General features: G+C 44.1%; 1 pseudogene; it reads left to right on the top strand.

Moving 5' to 3' along the window:
- Positions 1-8,353: 8,353 nt before the first annotated feature.
- On the top strand, positions 8,354-9,313 carry LOC106799967 (olfactory receptor 3A2-like; annotated as a pseudogene).
- The last annotated feature ends 788 nt before the right edge of the window (positions 9,314-10,101 follow it).

Consider the following 10,101-nt stretch of genomic DNA (forward strand, 5'->3'; position numbering starts at 1 on the left):
CATGTAATATATCATGTTGTAAAAATTCAAACAATACAGAATGTCATCATCACCGTTTTATAATTCCCACAATAATCCCATTGTTAAAAAGTAACTATTGGTAATAGTTGCTGTTTAGCTTTTCAGACAAATGAACACACACACACGTATATTCAAAATAGCATATATTTTTAATCTGCTTTATCCCTGTCCACATTACATAGTATAAATTCTTTACATGTCAGCAAACAAATATATGTTATCCATTTTAAAGGCTGTGTAGTATATCATTTTTTGTGTGTGTGTGAGGAAGATCAGCCCTGAGCTAAGATCCATGCTAATCCTCCTCTTTTTGCTGAGGAAGACCAGTTCTGAGCTAACATTTATTGCCAATCTCCTCCTTTTTTTTTTCCCCCAAAGCCCCAGTAGATAGTTGTATGTCATAGCTGCACATCCTTCTAGTTGCTGTATGTGGGATGGGGCCTCAGCATGGCCAGAAAAGCGGTGCATTGGTGCGTGCCCAGGATCCGAACCCAGGCCACCAGTAGCGGAGCACGCGCACTTAACCGCTAAGCCACCGGGCCAGCCCAAGTATATCATTTTGTGTATAAACTATAATCTATTTACCCAAATGTCTATTAATGTAATTCAAGTTCTTTTTTTTTTTTTGCAGTTGCTGGTAATACTGGGATTAATATTCTTATTTATATCTTTTCATAAATCTGAAATTATTTTCACTGGTTAAATTCATAAAAGTAATGTGTGTGTGCGCGCACGTATGCACCCATACTAAGGAAATGAAAAAGTAAAAATAGGTAAATATTCTACCTTTCTACTTGCCAAAAAATGTGCACCATCTTACATCTTGATTGGCAGTTTATAAGAATGTTTGTTACCTCACTTGTTGAATTCACTGGGTGTTATAAATAGAACTTTGTATCTTTGATAATTAGACTAAATATGGCATTATTTTTTTATTTGAATTTCTTTGTTTATTGTGGTTGGATATATTTTTACATATTTATTCATTATTTATATTTATTCTTTCAAAATTGCCTGTTCATGTTTTTGTCCTTTGGGAGATAGTTTATCTTTATCTTAACGATTGGTGGAAACTTTATGTTTTAGGATAGTATCTATTTGCCAGGTATGTTGCAAATATATCCTTTATTTTCCCATTTGTCTTTACTTTGTTTAAGGTGTCTCTTGCCCAAATTATGTTTGACATTTTTATAAAGTTTGCCTTCTCTGTTTTGTTTCATGCTTAGAAAAAATGACTTTTCTATGTAAATGCTATATGAATATTTGTCAGTGATGTTTTTCTGGTACTCTTGCATTTCTTTTTCAGTCAAATAGTTAATATACAAAGGATTTGTTCTTGTGTATGTTCTAACTTTTTCCCCAACTGATAAAAATTGTCCAACACCATAAAATGTAAGCTTGACCTTGTGTATAGTGTATGTGATATTGTATATGTAATATTATAACAGTCAGCAAGATGGCAGAAGAGGAGGCCCTCCACTCATATTCCCCTCAGAAACAATAATTTGGACAAAAAGCACCTTTGTGGAGCTTTGGGATCTAGGTAGGAGATTGTGAGACCCAGGTGGAGCCCAAGACTGAGGAGGGCTGTTTTGAGAAGACAGGCCTGTGCCCAGGTGGCCGACTTGCTGACGATAGTCCTGGCTACAGAGCTGAAAACAGCCCTGTCCCCCTCTGGACTTGTGGGCAGCCTCGTTTTGCCTTGGTCCTGCCACCAGCAACATCTGTCAAGGGACCCAGCAGGAGTCATGCCCACCTGTCCTGGTTAACAGGCCCACCAACCTCGACCCTGGCTGTGGATGCTGAAGGGGCCCGTGACACAGCTCCAGCTCCTCTTAGCTCCCAGTCCTGCCCACCCAGGGACAAGGAAGGAAACACACCCATCAATGCCCCTGAGACAGGCCCCTCAACCTCTGTCCAACTGCAGACACTGGAACAGCTCTGTAACTAGGCCCCAGCACCTCACAGTCATGGGCTAGGAGCACTCCCGCTTGTCCAGGGACCTGTCAGAAGACACATTCTTCTGTGCTGCCAGAAGTAGGCCCACTGACCTCAATCTGACCTTGGATCATAAAGTGACCCTGTAACCCAGCTCCTACCCCTTGAAGCCGTGGGCTGGGAACACTTTGCCCACCCAGGGACCTGGAGGAAGACATTATCCCAGAGGCAGGCCTGCCAAACTTAGTCTGGCTGGGGATCTTGAAGAGGCCCTATAGGCAATATCCGGCTTCAAAGAGACATCTCTGCAGTTTGTTGGGACCAGCTCCAGGCATCCTTGCCAGGATGTTAAATCCTGAACCGTGAAAAGTGCTCTCATGTCAGTTAACTCTCCCTATTCAGCCTTCCAATATACCCCACTCTTGGTCCTCATGATCCTCAATGGTCCCTCATTGCTCTTCTATGAACTGGAGAAACTTTCAGTTCCTGCCACGATGTATGAGCCAGTGTATTAGTTTCCTATTGCTGCTGTAACAAATTACCACAAATTAGTGACTTTAAACAGTGGAAATTTATTTTCTTATGGTTTTGGAGACCAAAAGTCCAAAATGAGTCCTACAGAAATAACTTCAAGATGTCAGCAGGTAAAGTTCTTTCTGGAGGCTCCAGGGGAGAACCCATTCCTTATCTCCCCCAGCTTCTAGTGGCTGCTGGCGTTCCTTGGCTTGTGGCCACATCACTCCAGTCTCTGCTTCCATAATCATATTGCCTTCTTTTCTTCTCTAATCAAAAATCCCTCCAGCTGTCACTTATAAGGACTCTTGTGATTACATTTAGGGCCCACTTTGACAATCCAAGATACTATTCCCAGCTGAAGACCCCTAACAATCACACCTACAAAGTCCTTTTTACCACATGAAGTTGATTTCAGGGATTAGGATCTGGACATCTTTGGGGGCCTTTATTCAGCCTACCACAGCCAGGTATGGGAATTCTTTTCAGTGAGCAAATTATTTCCTCTTGGATCACAGATGGGATTTCCTTTCTCAGAATGTGCTGAGACCTAACCCTAATTACTCTGGAGGCACTGAGGAGAAGAGGGAGAAGTTGTTGAAGAGGACAAGAATAGTCTTGCAAGATATCTGCTTCCTGTGAGGTCTTTGCATGGTCTTCATGCAAAAGGAGGTGGATCTCCTCTAGCAAGGGGGAAGGGATGGTTTTGCCAGCCCAGTGAGTAAAGGAGAGTCTGGACTTCAAAATTCTCATGTGCATCCTCTCAAACATCCCCATCACAGCACTTGAGGTCTCAGGTCTCACGCCTTCTCAATCAGGGCCCTGGATTTAGCAGAGGAGAACCAACTAAAGCTACACATTCAGCCTCCCTTGTAGCTCTGCCACCCTTACAATTAGGTTCTAGGCCTGATTTTCTGCACTGTCTGCCTGTGTCTGCAGAAAATTAATGTCTCATAAAATGTTGCCATGGAAGTTTTCTGGCTTTCACAACATAGCCTGAATTGATAGTTGGCTGACCTGGGTTCAGCATTCTGTTTCTTCAAGGCTTCCAAGAAGGTTAACAAAAGCCATCCTTTATTCTTAAAACTACACAATTCTTATAATTACCATGGTTCTCATAATATTAATGTGCTAGAGCTAACACATAACCCAGTGTTTCACATTCTACCTGTGCCTCCTCCCAACCTACTACAAGCAAGTCTTAGTAATTCTGCTGGGTGTTAACACCAACCCCACGTACCCCAAGCAGTAGTGAATGGTCCTGTTCCAGAATTCTATCTGGAGGATGTGCTTCCTAGGGCTATTCCCAGTACCAACTGTTTTATTTGGGCTCCTGCCAAAGCAGAGCCTGAGACAGGTTGTGTGTGTCTGTGGTTTAATTGGGAAGTCATCTCAGGAAGCAAAAGGTTATTTATTTGGGAGGTGATCCTAGGGAGGAAGACTGAGGTTATGAAGAGAGTGAGACAAAGAAAAAAGAAGTATCCCTGAGGAGCGGTCACTACCAAAGTCACTGCTATGGACGGCAGAGACTTGATCATGTAAGGACATATAGAATGCCTCCCAGAATTGTCTGAAGAAGAGGTGGTGGGGCATTTATCCATTGGTTCTTATCTCCTGTGGTCAAGTTGTCCTCCACACTCTGGGCTCCACGTATGCTCAGACCTAGTCAGCACCCCGTGTTCACAACATCAGAGGATCCCAAGGAAGTGGGTACTTTGTCAGGTTGCAATGAGCACAAGCCTGCAGGAAACTGTCCAACCCAGCCACGACTGAAATCAGAAGAAAGGCTGAGAAAGACGTGAGTCAGCACATCTGCTATGTCTGCTACAATCTACTTCATAGGATTGTTGCAAGGACTGAGAGGGATTCCAGGCTTGCAAAGGTGTTAGCACATTACCATGGAGGTAACAAGCACTCCTAAATGTTATCAGTTGGTATGTCATATATTATCGAATTCTACTAGCAGCTTAGTGAATCTTATTCATTCATAATCTTCACAGCAATAATCTATGGCAGAGGATGTGCTCATTTTACAGGTGAGGAAACTGAGGCCCAAAACGCTGCAGCAGCTTGTCCAAAGTCAAACCACTATTAACCAGAAGATCTGGTCTGTCTATAGTGCTTTTCCTACTACACCAGGCTCCTCTGGTGGGAGGAGAGAGAGCACTCTGCTGGGGAGAGGTTGCGGGTGAGTAATCATTGGTGGGTGTAGGAGACAGAGGAACACACTCCTCAACCTTCCCTCATCTTCTGTTTATTAACCTGTGACCTTCACCAGCACTTTCATCTTCTAAGGGCCTGGCCTAGACAATCATATTGGTAGGCAGCTTCCCAGGAGTCCTTCTATTTCAGTAAAGCTCTTCTACCACCACTTCCAGAATCATTATAGGAGCCCCAAGACACAGTCCCAGTGGCCCCCACTAACAAGGCCCTGAGGGAGAAAGCACCGCATTCCTGAGGACTCATTAGGAAACTGGGTTTGAAGAAAGCTTCTCCCTCTGCTCTCTTCTGGGGCCTCCTCCTCAACCCTAGGTCCAAAGCATATCTGGAAATAGCTTGTTTCTGCTCAAAGGACCCACTTAGTGTTGACATATAGGAAAGAAAACTCCTCCTTTACAAAACCTATACCTAGTCTCAATTACACCCCTGGCTTCCTGGGTGACTTTCAGGATATGGACAAGTCCAATAGACCTCAGTGACCCCATTGTTCAGTGGAATTTATGTTACCTGATCTAACTATCTGCCGTAAAGCCAGGGCTAGAGATCAAGCCTCTTTTTAGGAAGTCTAAATACCAGAAGATGTAAGACATTGTTGCCATATTTATGAAGGGCTTGAGCTGTTTACAAATCAACCTGTCTCTCTCTCCATCTGTCTCGTTTTTCCTGGGAGGGCTAATTCCCCTGGGAATAACATAGATAGCCCTATGACAGAGAAGATATCAGCTTGTTTTTCCTCATTTTCTTATATATAGCCCCTTACTTGCTTTCCGGGTGGATAACTAGGTCTGTGTAACTCCTCATCTTATTTCCTGAAGAAACTTCACTGGCGTCTATGCTCATGCCAAGGTGAGTGTACTCAGGGGTCCTTCCTCTGCTCTTACAAAACAGAGACAGAGCTCTGTTACCCTCAGCTCAAACCTGACTTTACACATGGTGCAACTGATGCCCCTGAACAGGGAAGACTTTTTAGGGGAAGATCCAGGGCACTAACCCAGAGGTCCTGGCTCCTTTTCTGGGCCCCTTCACCCATGCTCCTCTTTCCTGGAGGAAGCGTGCTCTCTGTTACTCTAAGAAGAGAGTATGAAGGGATTTGCTGAGTCCAGTTCACTGTCCAGAACACACTTCATCAGACAACCTAGAATCTTCTTTCTAGTCAGAGGCCTTGTTGAGCTTTTTTTAATAACTGGGAGCATGGAGGGATCAGTCGGAGTTCCAGAGTAGAGAGCTGTCACAGCTCGGTAAGGAGAACCTGGGACTCTAGGAAGCTCAGAGAGAGGTAATACAGGAGGGCTCCTCAGGATGGGCATGACATCCATCAGACACTCTGGATGTCTCTGGATGATCGGAGGTCATCCCAAAATCCCAGTGATTTTCAGCAAGCTGCTTCTCTGGCCATCTGAGGGCTGGCAGAGGCTGTCTTGTTCTTCTGCCCCTGGCTATAACTCACTTGTCTGTAAGGTACACCCTTCCTAAGGGCCATATTCTTTTGAGTGGTTTACGTGAAAAGAAAGATGTCAGTGTGTGGATTGCTACATTACCTGCTTGTCCCATCAAAACCAAGGAAAGCAGTAGTCCCTGCAGTAACATTGCGCCCTGCTCTTGCCCCTGCACTTCCCCTAAGTCATACTATTCCATAAAGGTCTAGCCCAAATTCCAATATGTCCAGAAAGTCTTCCATGACAACTCTAGCTCATCCTGAAGCCCTATTTCTCTGAAATCCTGTAGATATTTGCTCATATATTTATTTATTTAAGAAATATTGAGTACCTACTATGTGTGAAGTGTTATGGTAAGTACTGCTATTGGAAAATTGAATCAAACATGTATTCTGGGGCCGGCCCCGTGGCTTAGCAGTTAAGTGCGCGCGCTCCGCAGCTGGTGGCCCGGGTTCGGATCCCAGGCGCGCACCGACGCACCGCTTGTCCGGCCATGCTGAGGCCGTGTCCCACATACAGCAACTAGAAGGATGTGCAACTATGATGTACAACTATCTACTGGGGCTTTGGGGGTAACATAAATAAATAAATAAAATCTTTATTAAAAAAAACATTATAAAAACATGTATTCTGTCCTCCAGTTGCTTACAGAGAAGTAGGGGAGATATGCTCTATAGAGAAATGACTTAGCTAGAAGGTAAACAGTAATGATTTCCATGAAATAATGTGAAGCGCAAATTTAGGAGAGAGGGAGACACAGAGATCCTTTTGAGATGGGGAAGTTTCCCGGAAGGATTGTTTCAGCAGCCAGCATTTGAGTCAAACCTTGAAATACTTGGGCATGTGGAGTTGGAGGGAAGCCGTTGGAGGTAGAGAAAATGGCATGAGCAAGGAGGTAGAAAATTCCAGGGTCACAATCTAATGCTTGTGTTAAAATGGACTCAAAAGGGAAAACAGAAAGTCATTAATTGTTCATTAATATAATATATGTAAAGAACATTATCCATCCATTGCTTTGTCAATTTGCAAAGAATTTATAAATCGTCAATTTCATGGGTGATGATCAGGCCTGAGTATGGTCCCCCTTATCTCACCAACCACATGATTTTAGCATTTTAAGGCTATCTTAGAGATCGCTGTACCCAACTTTTCGTCCATGTGAGCTCAGGTCCTCCTCAGTCTTTCCATTCTCTTAGAGTTACCAGACTCCAGCTGCTTCTCATCTTCTGCTTCCAGCGTGTTCTATGAAAAGGAATAACACTACTCTTAGTGAAGCTCTAGCTCAGTTTATTCCGTGGGCAATAGAAAGACAATGATATTTTTTGATCAGGAGGCTATTATAACATCTAAAAGACTTAGGTCAATCTGGCTCTCTACGTATGCACCTGCTTCATCTGAGGACATCTCCTTAGAACTATTGGTCATTCTACCACTCTGGAGTTAAGGACAAAGGGAAGGACAGTGGCTGCGCAATGCAGAAAATTAGCAGCACCTAGCAGAAACTGCACCACAGGTAGGCTTATGATGTTGATTTCAGGGGCGGGTAGCAGACACAATAGAAGATTTAAAAATAATTATAAATTAAGCTGTTATTCAAACTCCAGTGTAAGGGCTTAATTAACAACAAGAACTCTAGCTATTTATTGACCAAAGGATTTTGAATTTATACTTCAGAGTACATCCCTCACCTTGGACAAATGTTCTTGGCTGGACTATCTGATATCCACAATCATGGGTATCTTCTCTCTGATTCTTGCCATAACTTTGCTTGATCTTCAATATTTCTAGAAGCCTTGAAATCTAGGTTATGTTTTCAAATCCTTTCTAGTTTTTCTAGAAATATTATTAATTTTTTTATTTTGAAATCTGCTTGTTGGGTTGGGTGGATCCCTCAGAGAAAAATGGGGAGATTCCATCTGAATCTCACTACATTCAAAGAGGAAGACTGCTTTTATCTTAATTTGTTTTCTCAAGCATTCTCACCCTTTCAACTAGGAGAAGATGGGAGGGACAAGGTGATGCTGGCATTGGGCATCTCCACTGAGAGCAGAGTAAAGGCACTGCGGTGACGGAGGAGGTCAGTGAGTGAGGTGTGGCCTGGGGAGTGGGAAACGCATTACCTGGACAGCTGGGAACTTCCTGAGGCTTTAAACATAGGTGGTTTACAACATTTATGTTGAATAAATAAATTGCATGGACTGATAACTCCCCCCTGGGACATTTTCTTGCAGGGACTCATGGATCCACAAGCTGGCACCAACAGGACAGCTGTGACTGAGTTCATTCTACTGGGCCTGGTGGAAAATGAAAAGCTGCAGTCTGTGGTCTTTGTCCTCTTCCTCTTTGCCTACCTGGTCACAGTCGGGGGCAACCTCAGCATCCTGGCAGCCATCTTGGTGGAGCCCAAACTCCACACCCCCATGTACTTCTTCCTGGGGAACCTGTCAGTGCTGGATTTTGGATGTATTACTGTCACTGTTCCTGCCATGTTGGGTCGTCTCCTGTCCCACAAGTGTAGAGTGTCCTATGAAGCCTGCCTCTCCCAGCTCTTCTTCTTCCACCTCCTGGCTGGGATGGACTGCTTCCTGTTGACAGCCATGGCTTATGACCGATTCCTGGCCATCTGCCGGCCCCTCACCTATAGCACCCGCATGAGCCAGACAGTCCAGTGGACATTGGTGGCTGTGTCTTGGGCCTGTGCCTTCACCAATGCACTGACCCACACTATTGCCCTAAGTACCCTCAACTTCTGTGGTCCCAATGAGGTCAATCACTTCTATTGTGACCTCCCACAGCTTTTCCAGCTCTCCTGCTCCAGCACCCAGCTCAATGAGCTGCTGCTCTTTGCTGCATGTTTCATAATGGCAGGTGTAGCTATGGTTCTCATCATCACCTCCTACATCCACGTGGCAGCTGCAGTTCTACAGATCCAGTCAGTGGAAGGTAAAAAGAAGGCCTTCTCCACATGTGGCTCCCACCTCACTGTGGTTTGCCTCTTTTACGGGACTGGTATCTTTAACTACATGCGTCTGGGTTCAGTGGAAGCCTCAGACAAGGATAAAGGGGTTGGTATTTTCAATACAGTTATCAACCCCATGCTGAACCCACTCATCTACAGCATTAGGAGCCCTGATGTTCAGGGTACCTTGTGGCAGGTATTTGTGAGGAGATAGTCACTGACCTGATGGGTGATAGGGTCCTTCCTTTCCTGACTTTTCTGGATTGAGGAAGATTTCCCATGAAGGCAGAAACTAGAAAAATGGTCATTAACGATTTTTCCTGTCTCCTGATGCCTGAGGAGTGGTGTGACATGCTTCTCCTAAAAGGAAACCCTCCACAATTCATTCATTTATTCATACAATAAATATTTATTGAATTGCTTCATGATCCAGATACTGTTCTAGGGCACTGGTGAACAAAGAGACAAAAGTCTCTGCTCTCATCAACTCACATTCTAATGAAGAGACAAAATAAATGAGCATCCTGTATGGAATATCACATAGGGTTAAGTGCCACAGAGAAAAACAAATAAGATGGGAGATACGAAGTTAGGTTCTGCAGGGCAAGCTGCCACCTTGTTTTGGCCATGCTCAACTTCCGGGTAGATCTGAAGCCTTGGCAGCCAGAAAGTTCTGGGCAACAATGCCCTACAGAGAAGGGCTATTTGGTTAATCAAAGCCTAAGTCACCAAGAATATCACTGTGGAGTTTTCTTTGGGAGGGCACGTGAGATTACCTCTAAGTCAGAGAGCAGAAAACTGTTTTAAACCATGGATCAGTGCCAAGGATTATTCTATTTTACTGTTCGCCTTTCACCTCCAAGAAAATCAGTTCCTTCTCTTCACTACCACACACGGATCCCATAGGATGTTTAGGGAACAGGTAAGGTCTAGAGAGGGAAAGAGCCCACTAAATAAAAACTACATTAATACATGTGTGATACATCTTCAGGTCAAAAAAGGAATGTTCCATCT

Source organism: Ceratotherium simum, chromosome 16 (genome assembly GCF_057802395.1).
Source record: "Ceratotherium simum simum isolate JZ-2026a chromosome 16, ASM5780239v1, whole genome shotgun sequence".
Lineage (NCBI taxonomy): Eukaryota > Metazoa > Chordata > Mammalia > Perissodactyla > Rhinocerotidae > Ceratotherium > Ceratotherium simum.